This window comes from Myxine glutinosa, chromosome 8, assembly GCF_964187855.1.
Source record: "Myxine glutinosa chromosome 8, kmMyxGlut1.1, whole genome shotgun sequence".
NCBI lineage: Eukaryota > Metazoa > Chordata > Myxini > Myxiniformes > Myxinidae > Myxine > Myxine glutinosa.
Genome location: NC_136268.1, coordinates 152,475,539 through 152,494,342, shown reverse-complemented (window position 1 = coordinate 152,494,342; position 18,804 = coordinate 152,475,539). Strand labels below are relative to the sequence as shown.

Below are 18,804 nucleotides of genomic sequence, written 5' to 3'. Positions count from 1 at the left end.
CTTGATTGCTCCTTTTTGCTTATGTGTGTAAATAGTAAATAAATTCAGTAGTATTTGCAACCTTTTTGTCTTCTTCTTCTTCTTCACATCCGTGTCGCCTTTGTCTTTTCCCTATTGACTAGCTGCGGTGCGATCCGGCCAACGTTTGGGTGGAATCGGGGATCCTGTTAGGTCGCGGTAATACACCACCGCTCGGTCATCATAACATCTAAACCACGATCTGTAACAATATATATATATATCTACGTGTATATATATATATATATATATATATATATATATATATATATATACTGTATATATATATATAGAGATATATATATATATAGAGATATATATATATATAGAGATATATATATATATAGAGATATATATATATAGAGATATATATAGAGAGAGAGAGAGAGAGAGATATATATATATATATATATATATATATATATATATATATATATATATATATATATATATATATATATATATATATTGTTGCGGATATGGGATTTGGCCTCCATCCATATCCGCTTGTAAATATTCCCCTATTTCCCCAATACTCCCCAACTATCCCCAATCCCCCATTCCCTAGTCCCATTGTCTGTAAACAACACTCTGTAGCCCCGACCTTCCCCTTTTTCCCCCATTAAATGTCGTGCCCAGGTTCACCGCATCTCACGTAGACAACTATAGGACCTCTTGCTAGTTATTCTTAGTCTATGTCAGTTAAGGACTCGTTTCCATTAATTCTGACTCTTCGTTGCACCAGAATGTGATTGTATGGCACCAGTAGTGAGTTTAGGACCTCCCAATACCTCCCCGCATCTCTTCCTCATGAAACAACAACACCAACAACAACAACAGCGGCGCGGGGAGTGCGCGTCCTCACTCCGGCTTGGTTAGCCGCCATTGACCACGTGCTCCGACGGGGTTACCACACAGGGGCTGACTGTCAGCTCCTTGTCAAGGGCGGAGCCCGGTAACCCCCCCGCACCCAATAAGAAGCGGCGGACCGATTCCATCTGGGGCGGAGCTAACGAGCCGAGGGCGTGTCACTCCCCGCTGGATATACGCAGCCACTTACCGGAGGTGACGTCAGATGCGGCTCAGCTACGACGACAAAAGGACGCCACCTCCTAGCGCTGAAAGATACCTCCCGCCTCTCTGGACCGGACCGGGTCGATTCTGCCCCTGAGCTCAAGGTGCACCTTGAGCTATCAACTGCCTGCCCTTCCTTGCCATCAATCCCTGTGTGAGTCAGTCTTGTCCCGTTTGTCTGTGGTCTGTCGGGGCTAAGATAAGACCGGGTATAAGTGCCCACCTTTCTGTGCTGTCCCTCTTGTGCCGTGTAATCTAAACGTTCCGCATACCCAATATTATATCCTCCTCCGGAGGTCTTGAGAACTGTACCCCTGGTGTCGTGTCATTTAACCCAGCCGTTGTGTCCTTTCCTTCATTGATTTAGCATAGCGCGATTCGGCCAACGTTCGAGTGGAATCGGGTAAACTGTGCAGACGCGGTCATACCAAACCGCTCGGTAAACTAACATCCAAAACCGCGTCTGTAACATTTGGTGTCGGGAAGTGGGATTCGATCCGGAGCGCGTTTCACGCGCTCGAAATTACAACGGCGAAATTTGATTGTGTTTTACAAAAAAAAATAAAAACCCGAATTTTGAAAGTCGCGCTATGGCAGACCAAGACGGCTGGGTTCCGGTAGAGGAGAGTGAGGCAGGGTCGATCCAGGACCAAAATGAGGGACATGAGGAGAGCGAAGCAGTGAGGGTAGCAGGGTCGCAAAATGGCGTCGTCGCGCACGAGGTTACGGGCGCGCAAAATGGCGCCTCGCACATGGCCACGGCGACCGCGCCCGTGACCGTAGCAGCGCCGCCGATGGATTGGGGCCTATTTATGGAACAAATAAAGGCGCTCATGGTCCAGACAAGTGAAGACCTGAGGAATGACTTGGGAAACCAAATGGGGGTAATGAGGGAAGAAGCGAGGGGTACCGGTGAGTGATTAGACAATAATTTTAAGGGATTAGACAATAATTTTAAGGGATTAGACAATAATTTTAAGGGATTAGACAAGAAATTTGGGAAATTAGACGATAGATTAGGGGAAATACAGGGGGGGGTTAACGGGGGTAGAAAATAGAATGGCTGCCCAGGAGAATCAGATAGAGGGAGTGAAAAATGGGTTAGAGGGGTTAGAAAACAGAATGGAAGGCAAATTGAGGGACATGAGGGACCAAGCGGAAAGGGAAGTTAAACAAATGGGGCAGCAGATAGAGGGGGTCAGAATGGGGGTAGAAACCAAACTGGATGCTCACAGGGAGGAAATGGAGCAGATGAGGGTGGCATCTGGGCAGGAGATGCAAGTGATGGGAGAAGAGATCAGAAGAGGGGTGAGTGAGGAGGTCGGAGGAGTGCGCGAGGAGGTGAGGCACTGTAAGGAGCACATGGAGAAGGAGGTGAGAAAGGGGACTGTAAAGTTACAAGGGGGCATAGAGGACCTGACGCAGGAAGTAGAACAACTGACAGAGGGACAAAAAGAACTAACGGACCAGGTAAAGAAGAACACAGCGGTAATAGGAGGGTTAAAAGCGACACAAAATGACCTAAAAAATGACTTGGTAGCGACGAAGAGGGAATGTCAGATGGTACGTGAGGGACTGACAACGAGGTTGGACGAGGTGATAGAGGTAATGGAGACGAAGGACCGGCAGGTGAGGACGCACATGGAAACGGTCAAGGTAGCCTTAGAGGACGAGCTTGAGGAGACGTACCGGGACATAAAAGAGGTGAAGCAGAAATTAGAAGAAGTGGAAGAAGGGGTGAGCGAAATTAAGAAGCGACGGAGAGAGGATAAGAAAGAGATAAAAGAGGAGGTAAAAGAATTGGTCCAAAGTCTGTGTTTGGATCGTGATGATGTGCTCATTAACCGGATGAGGGATTCGCAGGTGATGGAGGAGAAGCGAAGAGGAAGAGGACCCGGTGTAAGTGGTGACCAATATGGTCGTGCGTATGATGCGCCAGGTGATTTAAGAAGCTTGGGGGTCGAGATAGACCCGGGTGTTCGTGAGAGGCCGTTGGTGAAGTGTGCGACAGGTCTGGTGTGCGAAAAAGGAGGTGTGCGAGAAAGTCCGACTCTGGGGTGTGTGAGGAAAAAGTGCGTGCCAAGGAGTGAGGGTGCTGGCGAGAGTGAGTCGGTCGTAGCGCGTGTGCGAGGGAGCACATGGAAGCGCGTAGTGAGGAGTGTTACGGAGGGTGTAAAGGGAGAATGCACGCCTGTGGTGAGTGTTACAGAGGATGTAACGGGAGAGGGTGTGCGAGAAAGATGTGTGACGGACAGGTGCATGGGGAAAGAGTGCGCTGTCAAAAGTAAGGAAGAATGCACGCCTGTGGTGAGTGTTACAGAGGGTGTGACGGGAGAGTGTGCGCAAGAGTGTGCGCGAGAAAGGTGTGTAACGGACAGGTGCATGGGGAAAGAGTGCGCTGTCGGGAGTAAGGGTGAGTGCGTTGTCAAGAGTGGAGGTGAGAGTAGTACGAGTGGCACGGAGCGTGAGTTGGTTGTGACAGGTGAGCGAGGATGTACACCTGGAATGGAAGGATGCACACCTGGAATGGTAGAGCGTGAGTGGGAATGCACGCTGGAATTGGTAGTGAGGCACGTGGTTGGGTGTGCGGGTGAGAGCACACCTGTGATTGTCACAAAGGAGGTGACCGAGGAAGGGGCGCGAAGAGGTGTGTTGGTGAGGTGTGCGACCAACGAATGTGTGCCAAAGTGTTCGGTGGTCAGGTGTGTGACCAAGGCTGTGAGTGGAATGAGTGTACCTGAGTGTGTTAGAGAAGGTATGACGAGGAGCATGGAAACGGCTGGATGTATGAGCAAGAAAGGGGTAGCGTATGCTTGTAAGCATGCAGGTGAAGCATCGACGGTAACCGGGTTAGAGGTTAGAACGACTTATAGCCGAATCGGGCCCTCGGTGCGCGTCGGGCAGCTTCGCGTGCCGCGAGGACCAGCGGGGATCCGAACCACGGCGGTTTCGAAAGAACCGCCGTACGCGATCCACGCTGGGCCTCGCGTGGAACGGCCGCGTCCGGGCTCCACTAGGCGGAGCGGGCAGCCCGATAGGAAGGGTCGTCATGGCGACCACTTTCTATTGAGACGTGCCGGCAGGTCGAGATCGGGACATTGGATGGCTCCACGCCGAGGTGGTGCGTGGGATCTCGGGCCGGGTAAGCCCCCATCCCTGCCCCGAATGCGGGACGTATCCAGCCGCTGGCACCAAACAACCCGCATTCATTGCTCGGCTTTACGAAGCCGGGCTTTGGACGGGAATTGGCGCACCGAGAGGCATTAGTGAGTAGACTGTGTGATGAGGTTAGTGTTTTGGACCCAAAATTAGAAAAAAAAACAAAATTTGATGATTGGCAAAGGATTGGCAGTAATGATTGGCAGATGATGGGTAGTGATTGGCAAATTTTTGATTTGTTGAAATTTGATGTGCAAAATTGGTAGTGAGCGATGTGCCCGGTGGGTAAGGGTGGCATCCCTGCCACCCTTCCCATGGTGGGGGCAAATGCGCTATAGTTTATGGGGTGATGGCAGTGAAAACTAGCCCGGGTGGGTTAGGTTATATTGATAGGGACCTAGCGAAGATGACATTAGGTAATGTTAAGGTTAGTTAGTGACTGATACCTGTAGTGGGGACGCAGGTAGTTTAGTGTGGATGATAATGACGTGGGAGCACAATAGTTTGAAGGGGCGACTGGGAAGCGCAAGTTTCAGAGGGGAGTAGTTAGATGAGATGATGCTGTGTGAGAGCTGGACAGGTGTGTGGAGCAGTGTGGAGCAGTGTATGAGTAGTGAGTGTTGTGGATAAGCGCGAATGCGCTTGGGGAGAGAAGGGTGCAGGTGGCACCAGGTGTGAGAGCACAGGTGTGCAAGTGCAGGTGTGTGGAATACATGGAGTGAGAATGGTGGAAATTGTGGAGTGGAGTGGATGGTGCGAAGGTGTGAATGGGGGAAGAGTGGACCCCCATCACGGATACCCGGGGCGGGTAGTGTAAGTGTTAGGTAGAGGGTATAGGTAAATTGTGGTTGGATATTGGCATTTGTGGTGCGGTTGCAGAATGGTATTGTGGATGGGTGCATTAGTGTTGTGGAAATGGCTGGGCGTGTAGCCTGTTAGTGTGTGTAGTTGGTTTGGGCACTCCACCACTGTGAGGATGTCGGCCAGGTGAGGCCGCAGGTGGGCTCTGGCAGCCGGTAGAGTTGTGGATGGGGCTCGAGGATCCGGAGGACGGACCCGGGTAGCCCAGTGCCAGAGAGGGCACCGAGTGGGGAGAGCGCCAGAGGGCCTTCCCCAGGTAGATAGGTTAGGGTAAGGAGCAGGTAAGCTCGGAGGCAACTGCAGTGGTGGAGGTGTGCAGGTGGGTAGACCTGCTGGGAGAGCTACACGTCACAGCCCAGAAATTGTGCGAGGGCACCGGGAGATGAATCGGGGGAGTGAGACCCCAAATTGAGAAGCACCACAGTTTGGTCAATGGGAATTGGTTTTTAGAACCCATAGTGTAAGTTGGCCAATGGATTGGCAGGGAAAGACCCCGGGTAATGTAAAGTTGTTAAAGTCATTTAGGAAATAGTTAGGATTGATGAACCTGTCGCACCATACGCAGCCACTTGCCTGAGGTGATGATGATGACTCCACACCTGTGTTTTCTTTGTTCTGTGTGCAGGAAATGAGAATTGCTGTGTGAATTGGTGAGACGCATCACGACGTGGATGAGACATTGGGGTGATTCCATCTCTCCCTCCCTAGGAGGGACTGATGATGAGTTGGTGATGGCAAATTTTGATGTTGAGTTGGAGATGGCAAATTTTGATGAGAGTTGGAAATGGCAAATTTGATTGGTTAGGAGGGAGAGAAGACGAATTTGGTTTATGGGAGGAACGGGGAAGACAGTAGGGACGTTTGTTGATTTGTAAAGTAGATGTTTATGGGTAGTGTTGTGTTTTGTGGATACAGTAAAGGGTAAGGGAGGGGCCATGTAGGTTACCTGGTGGGGGGGGAGGGCGTACGGTAGGAACGTACCTGTCTCACCTGGTTCCCATGTGCCCCCAGTGTGCATCATCTTGTATTGCGTGCACTTTTGCGCCCTTACCACCTTACTCACTTGTCTTCTTCTTTTGTCTCCCACCTCCGAGGATCTGGCTTTGGGGCAGAGAGAGAGGAGAGAGAGGTGCTGGCTCCGCAGTTGTGGGCCTGCACTTTCGCTGCTTGCTGCCGGGATCGATACACCATATGGACCGCAATTTTTGTGGCCGCCCACCATGGACCGCAGTCTTTTGCGGCCAAGCACCACCCGTTGATGGACCTATGGGTCAACGTGGCACCTATGCCATACAGGTGAACCACTAATAGTTGGCCCCCTGACGGCCACAATTTAGAAATGGACGCGGTTGGCGCCTTTCTTTATTTTTGAAGGAAGCCAGAACACCAAGTGGGCTCCAAGGCAAGACCAGCGGCAGAACATCGGCCGGCTGCGACACCACCGGTGACTATAAACACTTTATTGGTGCACCGGATGGTGCTGACTGTGTGATGGGGTGGTGCTTTTGGTGCTTGAACAGGGTGCTCTGCACATTATTAAAGGCCGTAGGGCCACAGAGCACTCGTGGGTTGGTGTATCGATGCTGGCATGCGTGCTCTCTCTATGCATAACATCTGCATGTGTTCCTCCAAAAACAGGTCCTGGATCGTAGTGTAAATATCAGTGTAGTCTTGTGTAAATAATGCTCCCTACCGGCTGTATGTTTAGTTTGAGGATTCTTTCCGCGATTCGGTTATCCTGTGGGTGTGTTTCTGTGAGGAGAAGGGTGCAACGTCGCAGGGGGACATATTTACTCATTTGTGAACATCTGTAAAACTGTTGCACTCAGGGTTGAGTTAATAGTAGAGGGAACTACATCTGAGTGCCACACTAAAGTAAGTAAAGATTTATCGGGTCGGGGCGCCCCGAGGTAGAGAAGGGTGCAATGTTGCGGATATGGGATTTGGCCTCCATCCATATCCGCTTGTAAATATTCCCCTATTTCCCCAATACTCCCCAACTATCCCCAATCCCCCATTCCCTTGTCCCATTGTCTGTAAACAACACTCTGTAGCCCCGACCTTCCCCTTTTTCCCCCATTAAATGTCGTGCCCAGGTTCACCGCATCTCACGTAGACAACTATAGGACCTCTTGCTAGTTATTCTTAGTCTATGTCAGTTAAGGACTCGTTTCCATTAATTCTGACTCTTCGTTGCACCAGAATGTGATTGTATGGCACCAGTAGTGAGTTTAGGACCTCCCAATACCTCCCCGCATCTCTTCCTCATGAAACAACAACACCAACAACAACAACAGCGGCGCGGGGAGTGCGTGTCCTCACTCCGGTTTGGTTAGCCACCATTGACCACGTGCTCCGACGGGGTTACCACACAGGGGCTGACTGTCAGCTCCTCGTCAAGGGCGGAGCCCGGTAACCCCCCCGCACCCAATAAGAAGCGGCGGACCGATTCCATCTGGGGCGGAGCTAACGAGCCGAGGGCGTGTCACTCCCCGCTGGATATACGCAGCCACTTACCGGAGGTGACGTCAGATGCGGCTCAGCTACGACGACAAAAGGACGCCACCTCCTAGCGCTGAAAGATACCTCCCGCCTCTCTGGACCGGACCGGGTCGATTCTGCCCCTGAGCTCAAGGTGCACCTTGAGCTATCAACTGCCTGCCCTTCCTTGCCATCAATCCCTGTGTGAGTCAGTCTTGTCCCGTTTGTCTGTGGTCTGTCGGAACTAAGATAAGACCGGGTATAAGTGCCCACCTTTCTGTGCTGTCCCTCTTGTGCCGTGTAATCTAAACATTCCGCATACCCAATATTATATCCTCCTCCGGAGGTCTTGAGAACTGTACCCCTGGTGTCGTGTCATTTAACCCAGCCGTTGTGTCCTTTCCTTCATTGATTTAGCATAGCGCGATTCGGCCAACGTTCGAGTGGAATCGGGTAAACTGTGCAGACGCGGTCATACCAAACCGCTCGGTAAACTAACATCCAAAACCGCGTCTGTAACAATATATATAAATATATATATATTGTTGCGGATATGAGGACTGTATTTTTTTTTGATTGTGTGTATTATTATTATTGTTATTATTATTCTGCGCCTCCTGCCTCTGGAGCTGTGTAAAGGTCAAAGGGCGTCCCATAATTCGTCCATAAAGCATCCACACCACAGCTAATCATAGAATACCCCTGTTCGATAGCTTATATCTTATTATGTGTTTTAGGGTAAGGCTGTGTCTCCCATTAATTGAAATACTCCATTGCACCAGTGAAAGAGATAGATTCCCTTCATTCCCACTCCCAAAACTTCCATTCCCCCTTTTCGTCAATTGCCAACTGCATTTTGGGCGGTTTTCTCTTCATCCACCATTGGCCACGAGGCAGGGTTGGGGAAGAAAGGCGGGTCCCCACCTCGTCATAGAGGGGAGGAGTGAGTCAGCCCCACTCAACCAACCACGAACAAGGGGTTGGACTTGGAGAGGGTGTGGAGAGAAACATCGAGGAGGTGCGCGAAGGTTGAGGGGTGGGGCCTATATAACCCGCAGGCAGGGCGTTCCCAAGGCAGATGGGAGATGAGCCTTTACCGAGAGACGAGAGGGAGTCCAAGGAGTTGAGTCCAACCAAGAAGTCCAGAGTTGAACTGCAGCTCGAGCCACCGCAACTGCATTTGCTGCAGCTGGAGCCACCGAAACTGCAGCCACAGCAGCGTGAGGCCTGGACGGCAGTTTGGAGCAGGGCCGCGGAGGAGCGGCGGCTGCCCAACGAGTTAATCGTGCTGAAGGACCAGTGGACCTCCCTATCCCGCCAGCCATCCATCTCCCGCCAGTCCTATCATCATTCCCCGAGTGAGTCTGTCCTTGTTTGTTCTGTCCCTGGGTTAATTAAGACTGTAGGTAAGCTAGCGTTGCACTGTGTATCTAATCTCGTCTGTAAATAAACGTGACTGCTTTCTTCCTACTTATATGTGTAAATAATAAATCCAATTACTCTTCTGTACGTCTTCTTCCTCTTTGTATTCGGTCGCTTTAGAGTTTTCCCGATTGAATAGCGGTGGCGCGATCCGGCCAAAGTTTGGGGCAAATCGGGTATTAGTCGGGGAATAACTGTTCAGTCGCGGTTACACCACCGCTCGGTCAAAATAACATCTTTAACCGCGTCCATAACAATTGGTGTCTGGGAGTGAGATACGGACCCGAAGCGCGCTTAACGCGCTCAAAATTAGAAGCTGCTGAAAAATTGTGTTTTAAAAGAAAAACCCGAATTTTGAAATCGCGCCATGGCTGGTCAAGGCGATCGGATGCCGGTGGGTGAGCTAGAGGAGGGGTTAGGAGTAACCCAGGATCAGAGGGACGAAGTAGAGGAGAACATTGGCAATGTGGTTGCGGGAGTATCAGACGCGCAAAATGGCGCTCTCGCGCACGAGGTTACAGGCACACAAAATGGCGGCCTCCCGTACGTGACGGCGATAGCCGGACCCGCAGTGCCAATGGACTGGGGTGTTTTGATGATGCATTTCAGTGCCGCTCTGAGAGGTGACAGTAAGGGATTTGATGCAATGATGGCTACTCAGGGGCTAGACGCGAAAAAAGCGAGGCACGAAGCAAGGTACAACCCGGTTGGATTTCGGGAGCAAATGAACGCCACGGTAAAAAGAATACAGGAAGACATTGACCGCAGGTTGGGCGAGCAGGTCCCACGGGTGCGCGAGGAGGTAACGCGGGTCGAGAAGCGCCGGTTGAACGAAGCGGAGAAAAGAGCGGGTATAATGACGGGGGTAGAAATCGCGACACGGGGTTTGGAAAAGCCGGCGACCGATGAGGTAGAGGGAATTTTATTAAAGCCAACGGTCGTCGAGGTGAGTAAAGAAAAAGCGGCAGTGGGCGTTGAAATTGAAGAGACCGGGGACTTAGAAAACCACTCGCGGCGGGAGGAAAAGATGGAATATGTACAAAGTCCCTGCTCAAATCATAATGTGGTGCTTACTAACCAAATAAAGAGTTTGCAGGTGCGCGTGGAGAAGGGAATCCCCCAGGTGAGTCGTGCTGTATATTGTGCGGGTAGATTTTGCAGGAGGATGTTTGGCGACAAAAGAATTTTCGCGCGCTTGGGATCGAGGAAGCATCCGGGCGTTGGTGAAGGGTCCCGTGTGAGTGGAAATGGCACGCGTGTGGAAAAAAAGTGTGCGTCAAGGGGTGAGCATGTTACGAAGCGCGAGTGTGATACAGAGTGCGAGCGAGAATGCACGTCGGGGTGTACGGAGTGTGACACAGGGAGTGAGAGCAATAAAAAGTGTGCGTCAAGGGGTGAGCGTGTTACGGAGCGCGAGTGTGAAACCGAGTGCGAGCGAGAATGCACGTCGGGGTGTACGGAGTGTGACACGGAGAGTAAGGTGGTGGTGGAACGTGTGCGAGGAAGCACACCTGAGTTGGTGGTAGCGCGAGTGTGGGAGAGCCCATGTGAGCGCGTTAGTGGGTGGATGCCAGAGTGCACGCCCATGGTGAGTGTTACGGAGGACGTAACGGAGGAGAGGTGTGGACCGAGGTGTGCGCAAGAGTGTGCGCGAGAGGTGTGGTGTGTAACAGGGAGAGCGTTGGTGGAATGTACGGACGGCGTTGGAACGCCGGGTTTTGTGAGGGTGAAAGGGGTAGCGTATGCGTGTGAGCATGCCGGTGAAGCATCGACGGTAACCGGGTTAGCAGTTAGGGCGACGGATAGCCGATGCGAGCACTCGGTGCGAGGAGCCTTTTGTTGGATGCAGGGCCCGGCGCGGATCGAAGCTGCGTCGTTTCTCTTCGAAGCGTCGTTGCCGATTCGGGCTTGGCCTCACCCCGCACGGTCGAGTCCGGGCCTAGGCGGGCGAGGCGACCGGTCCGGTTCAAGGGCGAGTGGGAGGAAGCGGCACGGTGCCCCCTCGCGGGGACGGGGTTCCGACCGAGGGAGATTGAGCCATCGGGCCCGGGACCGCAAGGTGCCGCGCCGAGATGGTGCGTGGAACCTCGGCCCAACCAAACCACCTCCCTTGAACCGAAAGCCGGACGGATTCAACCTGCAAGCAACCAAACCACCCGAATTCATTGCTCGGCTTTACGAAGCCGAGTTTAATGATTTCATGACGCACCGAGGCTAGGAGATAGTGGACTGTGATTATGGTGATGATACTGATAGTGATTTGATACGAAATTTAGAAAAGTGAGTAGAATTGGCAGTAATTGGAAAATTTTTGATTTGTTGGATTTGGACGAGCGAAATTGATAGTAGGACCTCCCCGATGTGGTGGGATGGCAAATCCACCATCCCTCACAGAGGGGGGCAAAGGAGCACTAGTTTATGGGGTGTATGGCAGTGAAAACTAGCCCGGGTGGGTTAGGATATTGTGTGTAGGGCCCTAGAAGATGACATTAGGTAACGTTAAGATTAGTTTGTGACAAGGATACCTGTATTGGGGACGCAGGTAGGTTAGAGTGGATAATAATGACGTGGTATGTACTTAGTTTAAAGGGAAGACGGGGAGCACTAAGTTAGCAGGGTAACAGGTAGTTCAGATGATGCTGTGTGAGGATTGAACAGGTGTGATTGAACAGGTGTGATTGCACAGGTGTGCAACGGAACAGGTGGATGGAGCAGTGTATGAGTGAGTGAAGGTGATGGGTGTTGTGTTGACTAAATGGTCCAGGAGAGAAGGAGGGTGCAGGTGGCACCAGGTGTGAGTGCACAGGTGTGCAACAACAGGTATGAGGAACAGGTGTATGGAATGGATGGTCGTGGAGTGAGTATGGTGGAAACTATGGAGTGGAGTGGGTGGTGCGAAGGTGTGAATGGGGGAAGAGTGGACCCCCATCACGAATACCCGGGGCGGGTAGTGTAAGTGTTAGGTAGAGGGTATAGGTAAATTGTGGTTGGATATTGGCATCTGTGGTGCGTGTGGAAGTATGGTGTTTGGATGGGTGCATTAGTGAAGTGGAAATGGCTGGGCGTGTGGCCTGTTAGTGTGTGTAGTTGGTTTGGGCACTCCACCACTGTGAGGATGTCGGCCAGGTGAGGCCGCAGGTGGGCTCTGGGAGCCGGTAGTAGTTGTTGTGGATGGGGCCCGAGGATCCGGAGGACGGACCCGGGTAGCCCAGTGCCAGAGGGCACCGAGTGGGGTGACAGAGCCAGGAGGGGCCTTCCCCAGTTAGGTAGGTTAGGTAAGGAGCAGGTAAGCTCGGGAGGCAACTGCAGTGGTGGAGGTGTGCAGGTGGGTAGACCTGCTGGGAGAGCTGCACGTCACAGCCCAGAAATTGTGCAAGGGCACCGGGAGATGAATCGGGGGAGTGAGACCCCAAATTGAGAAGCACCACAGTTTGGTCAATGGGAATTGGTTTTTAGAACCCATAGTGTAAGTGGCCAATGGATTGGCAGGGAAAGACCCCAGGTAGTGTAAAGTGTGTTAATGTCATTTAGAGAATAGTTAGGATTGGAATCTCCTCGCACCATCTGCATCCACCACCTGAGGTGACAGGTACTCCGCACCATGCCATGTTTAATTATTTTTGATGCAAATGTTTGGAATGTGAGACGCATCATGACGTGGGTGTGACATTGTGCTTTGTTGTTCCATCTCTTCCTCCTTATGAGGATTGATGATGAATTGGGTGATGGCAAATTTTGAGGTAGAGGGATTGTGGAGACGAATTTGGTATAAGGGAAATATGGGGAAGACGTGACAGTTGCGACGGATTGGTAAATGTGTAGATTTTTGTAAATATGGGGTAAGGGCAAGGGTAGTGTAGGTGACAGGGGGGGTGACGTACGGTAGGGACGAGCTTTCTCATTTCGCTCTCCGTACGCCTTTCGCCTTGCATTGCCTTATTGATGTGTACCCTTGTGACCTTACCCCTCGCTCATTTGTCTTGTCCCCCTTTTGTCTCCCACATGACCTGTGCGCCATTGGGTGCCGAGGGGAGCGTGCGTGAGTCGGCCATTGTGCGCCCGGAACTCTCAGAACCAGCTGTCTGCATCGATGCACCACATTATGGACCACATGCCTGTGGCCGGGCACCACTGATGGACCCCATGGGTTGGGGCATGGCCCCTCTGCTGGAACCGGCCATGAGGGCCCGAAATCTTGCTGGCGGACCTTGGCCACAGGGCACCGATGCCCCACAGGTGAACCACACGTAGTCGGCCCTGTGGGCCATAAATAAAATAAAATAAAAACGAACACGTTGGGCACACTTTATTGCAAATAGGCCGCCAGTAAGGAAATGAGAGAGAAGACAACATCTGGAAGAACAAATAATAATAGCCAGCAGAGGGAGCCGAAGAGCAAGAGATAACCTGCAGGGTTAGGGGTTGTTGATTTATTTTTATTATTGAACATGCATTGAACACTGATGAACCGTGGTGACTGCACCGATTGGTGCTTGAGGGTGTTTTGGTACGTGTTGGGTGCTTTCATGGTGCATTGATGCAGAGCAGACTGTCTCCCCCCAGAAAGAACAATTACAGGTCCTGGGTTAGTTTTGTAAATAAAAGCAGAGTCATTGTAAATAATGATCCCCACCGTCAGTGTGTAGTTTGAAGACCATTCCGCAATTCGGTTAACTGTGGGCGTAATTCTGTTAGGCAGGGTGCAATGGAGCAGCGGGACACATTTATTTATGTTTTAAAACTGTCGCACTCAGGGTCAGGTTAAAAGTAGAGGGAACTACACCTACGTGTCACACTAAATAAAAGTTGTAGGCCCGGGACGTGCCTAAGAGGAGGAGGGTGCAGTGTTGCGGATATGAGGACTGTATTTTTTTTTGATTGTGTGTATTATTATTATTGTTATTATTATTCTGCGCCTCCTGCCTCCGGAGCTGTGTAAAGGTCAAAGGGCGTCCCATAATTAGTCCATAAAGCATCCACACCACAGCTAATCATAGTGTTGCGAATATGGAATTTGGCCTCCATATCCGCTTGTAAATATTCCCCTATTTCCCCAATACTCCCCAACTATCCCCAATCCCCCATTCCCTAGTCCCATTGTCTGTAAACAACAATCAGTAGAGCCGACCTTCCCCTATTTCCCCCATTAAATGTCGCACCCAGGTTCACCGCATCTCATGTAGACAACTTTCGGACATCTTGCTAGTTATTCTTAGTCTATGTCAGTTAAGGACTCGTTTCCATTAATTATGACTCTTCGTTGCACCAGAATGTGATTATATGGCACCAGTAGTGAGTTTAGGACCTTTCCCATACCTCCTTCCATCTTCTTCCCCAAACAACAACAACAACAACAACAATTACAACAACAACGACGCTGCGCAGGGGAGTGTGCGTCATCACACCGGCTCGGTTAGCCGCCATTGACAATGCGCTCCGGACCATGCGCTCCACGGGGTTACCACGAAGGGGCTCCTTGTCAGTCCCCCGTCAAGGGCGGAGCCGGTAACCCCCCCCGCACGCACCCAATGAGAAGCGACGTGCCGATTCCATCTGGGGCGGAGCTAACGAGCCGAGGGCGTGTCACTCCCCGCCGGATATACGAAGCGACTCACCGGATGTGACGTCAGATGCGCCCCCAGCTTGAGACGACAAGTCACTACCTCGAGCGCTGTGAGACCTCCCGCATCTCTGGACCGGACCGAGTCGATTCTGTCCCTGAGCCCAGGTGCACCTGGAGCCATCGATCCTGCCTTTCCTAGCCATCAATCCCCGTGTGAGTCAGCCTTTTGTCCCGTTTATCTGTCGTCTGTTGGGGTTAATATAAGAGTGTGTCTAAGTGCTTGTCTTTCTATGCTGTACCTCTCGTCCCTGTAATCTGACCTTCCGTAACAATATAATCTCCTCCGGAGGTCTTGAGAACCGTATCCCTGGTGTCGCGTCATTTTAATCCCAGCTGTGTGTCTTTTCCTTCATTGACCTAGCGTAGCGCGATTAGTCAACGTTCGGGTATAATCGGGTAACTTGTGCAGACGTGGTCATACCAAACCGCTCGGTAAATAACATCTAAGCCACGTCTGTAACAATTGGTGTCAGGAGTGGGATTCGAACCCGGGACTAAATTTATTAGGCCCAAATTTGTAACAATTAGAATCGATTCGGAGCGCGTTTCCCGCGCGAAATTATAACGGCGAAATTTGATTTTGTTATACGAAAATAAAAACCCGAATTTTGAAAGTCGCGCTATGGCGGATCAAGACAGCTGGGGTCCGGTAGGGGAGAGTGAGGCAGGGTCGGTCCAGGACCAAATTGAGGGACGGGAGGAGAGCGAAGCAGTGAGGGCGGCAGGGTCGCAAAATAGCGTTGTCATGCACGAGGTGGCCACGGCGTCCACGCCCGCGACCGTAGTGGCGCCACCGGTGGATTTGAACTTGTTTTTCATACAAATGAAGGCCCTTATGGCCCAGAATAGGGAGGAAATGAGGGCTCAGAGTGAGCAAATGAGGGCTCAGAGTGAGCGATTGGAGGGCCAATTGGGGGTAATGGGAAACCAAATGGGGGTAATGGGAAACGAAATGGGGGTAATGGGAAACGAAATGGGGGTAATGAGGGACGAAGCGAGGGGTACCAGTGAGAAGTTAGACAATAATTTTGAGGGGTTAGACAACGGGATAAAAGAGGTGAGAAATGGGTTAATGGGGGTAGAAAACAGAATGGCCGCTCAAGAGAATCAGATAGAGGGAGTGAAACATGAGTTAATGGGGGTAGAAAATAGAATGGCTGCCCAGGAGAATCAGATAGAGGGAGTGAAAAATGGGTTAGAGGGGTTAGAAAACAGTATGGAAGACAAATTGAGGGACATGAGGGACCAAGCGGAAAGGGAAGTTAACCAAATGGGGCAGCAGATAGAGGGGGTCAGAATGGGGGTAGAAACCAAACTGGATGCTCACAGGGAGGAAATGGAGCAGATGAGGGTGGCATCTGGGCAGGAGATGCAAGTGATGGGAGAGGAGATCAGAAGAGGAGTGAGTGAGGAGGTCGGAGGAGTGCGCGAGGAGGTGAGGCACTGTAAGGAGCACATGGAGAAGGAGGTGAGAAAGGGGACTGTAAAGTTACAAGGGGGCATAGAGGACCTGACGCAGGAGGTGGAACAGCTGACGGAGGGACAAAAAGGACTAACGGAGCAGGTTCAAAGGAACACTGCGGTATTAGGAGGTTTAAAAGCGACACAAAACGACATAAAAAACGACTTAATAGCGACAAAGAGGGAATGTCAGATGGTACGTGAGGGACTGACAACGAGGTTGGACGAGGTGATAGAGGTAATGGAGACGAAGGACCGGCAGGTGAGGACGCACATGGAAACGGTCAAGGTAGCCTTAGAGGATGAGCTTGAGGAGACGTACCGGGGAATAAAAGAGGTGAAGCAGAAATTAGAAGAAGTGGAAGAAGGGGTGAGCGAAATTAAGAAGCGACGGAGAGGGGATAACAAAGAGATAAAAGAGGAAGTAAAAGAATTGGTCCAAAGTCTGTGTTCGGATCGTAATGATGTGCTCATTAACCGGATGAGGGATTCGCAGGTGATGGAGGAGAAGCGAAGAGGAAGAGGACCCGGTGTAAGTGGGGACCAATATGGTCGTGCGTATGATGCGCCAGGTGATTTAAGAAGCTTGGGGGTCGAGATGGGCCCGGGTGTTCGTGAGAGGCCACTGGTGAAGTGTGCGACAGGTCTGGTGTGCGAAAAAGGAGGAGTGCGAGAAAGTCCGACTCTGGGGTGTGTGAGGAAAAAGTGCGTGCCAAGGAGTGAGGGTGCTGGCGAAAGTGAGTCGGTCGTAGCGCGTGTGCGAGGGAGCACATGGAAGCGCGGTGTGGTAAGTGTTACAGAGGGTGTGACGGGAGAGTGTGCGCAAGAGTGTGCGCGAGAAAGGTGTGTAACGGACAGGTGCCTGAGGAAAGAGTGCGCTGTCAAGAGTAAGGGTGAGTGCGCTGTCAAGAATGGTGGTGAGAGTAGTACGAGTGACAAGGAGAGTGAGTTGGTTGTGACAGGTTAGCGAGGATGTACACCTGGGATGGAAGGATGCACACCTGGAATGGTAGAGCGTGAGTGGGAATGCACGCTGGAATTGGTAGTGAGGCACGTGGTTGGGTGTGCGAATGAGGGCACACCTGTGATTGTCACAGAGGAGGTGACCGAGGAGGGGGTGCGAAGAGGTGTGTTGGTGAGGTGTGCTACCAACGAATGTGTGCCAAAGTGTTCGGTGGTCAGGTGTGTGACCAAGGCTGTGAGTGGAATGAGGGTACCTGGGTGTGTAAGGAAAGGTATGAGCAAGCAAGGGGTAGCATATGCATGTAAGAATCCAGGTGAAGCATCGACGGTAACCAGGTTAGAGGTTAGGTCGACTTTTAGCCGAAGCGGGCCCTCGGTGCGTGCCGGGCCTCGCTTTGAACGGCCGCGTCCAGGCTCCACTAGGTGGAGCGGGCAGCTGGATAGGAAGGGTCGTCATGGCGACCACGTTTTGTGGAGACGTGCCGGCAGGTCGAGATCGGGACATTGGATGGCTCCACGCCGAGGTGGTGCGTGGGATCTCGGCCCGGGTAAGCCCCCGTCCCTGCCCCGAATGCCGGACGCATCCAGCCGCCGGCACAAAACAACCAGCATCCATTGCTTGGCTTTACGAAGCCGGGCTTTGGACAGGAATTGGCGCACCGAGAGGTATTAGTGAGTCGACTGGGTGATGAGGTTAGTGTTTTGGACCCAAAATTAGAGAAAAACAAAATGTGATGATTGGCAAAGGATTGGCAGTAGTGATTGGCAGATGATGGGTAGTGATTGGCAAATTTTTAATTTGTTGAAATTTGATGTGCAAAATTGGTAGTGAGCGATGGGCCCGGTGGGTAAGGTTGGCATCCCTGCCACCCTTCCCATATATGGGGGCAAAGGAGCAATAGATTATGGGGTGTATGGCAGTGAAAACTAGCCCGGGTGGGTTAGGTTATATTGTAGGGATCTAGAAGAGATTGACATTAGGTGACGTTAAGTTTAGTTAGTGACTGATACCTGCAGTGGGGACGCAGGTAGTTTAGTGTGGATGATAATGACGAGGGAGCGCAATAGTTTAAAGGGACGACTGGGAAGCGCAAGTTTCAGAAGGGAGTAGTTAGCTGAGATTATGCCGTGTGTGTGAGAATTGAACAGGTGTGATTGCACAGGTGTGCAACTGGACAGGTGTGTGGAGCCGTGTATGAGTAGTGAGTGTTGTGGATCAGCGCGAATGCGCTTGGGGAGAGAAGGGTGCAGGTGGCACCAGGTGTGAGAGCACAGGTGTGCAAGTACAGGTGTGTGGAGAGAGTTGGAGTAAGTGGTACGGAGTGGTGTGCATGGTGCGAAGGTGTGGATGGGGGAAGAGTGGACCCCCTTTCACGAGTACCCGGGGCGGGTAGTGTAAGTGTTAGGTAGAGGGTATAGGTAAATTGTGGTTGGATATTGGCATTTGTGGTGCGGTTGCAGAATGGTATTGTGGATGGGTGCATTAGTGTCGTGGAAATGGCTGGGCGTGTAGCCTGTTAGTGTGTGTAGTTGGTTGGGCACTCCACCACTGTGAGGATGTCGGCCAGGTGAGGCCGCAGGTGGGCTCTGGGAGCCGTTAGTGTGGATGGGGCCCGAGGATCCGGAGGATGGACCCGGGTAGCCCAGTGCCAGAGAGGGCACCGAGTGGGGAGAGCGCCAGAGGGCCTTCCCCAGGTAGTTAGGTTAGGGTAAGGAGCAGGTAAGCTCGGAGGCAACTGCAG

General features: G+C 51.6%; 1 protein-coding gene across 2 annotated transcripts in view; it reads right to left on the bottom strand.

Moving 5' to 3' along the window:
• Positions 1-18,804, bottom strand: part of AIP (AHR interacting HSP90 co-chaperone) — a 115,915-nt gene that overhangs the window by 83,319 nt on the left and 13,792 nt on the right. The gene's annotated exons all lie outside the window — the stretch shown is intronic.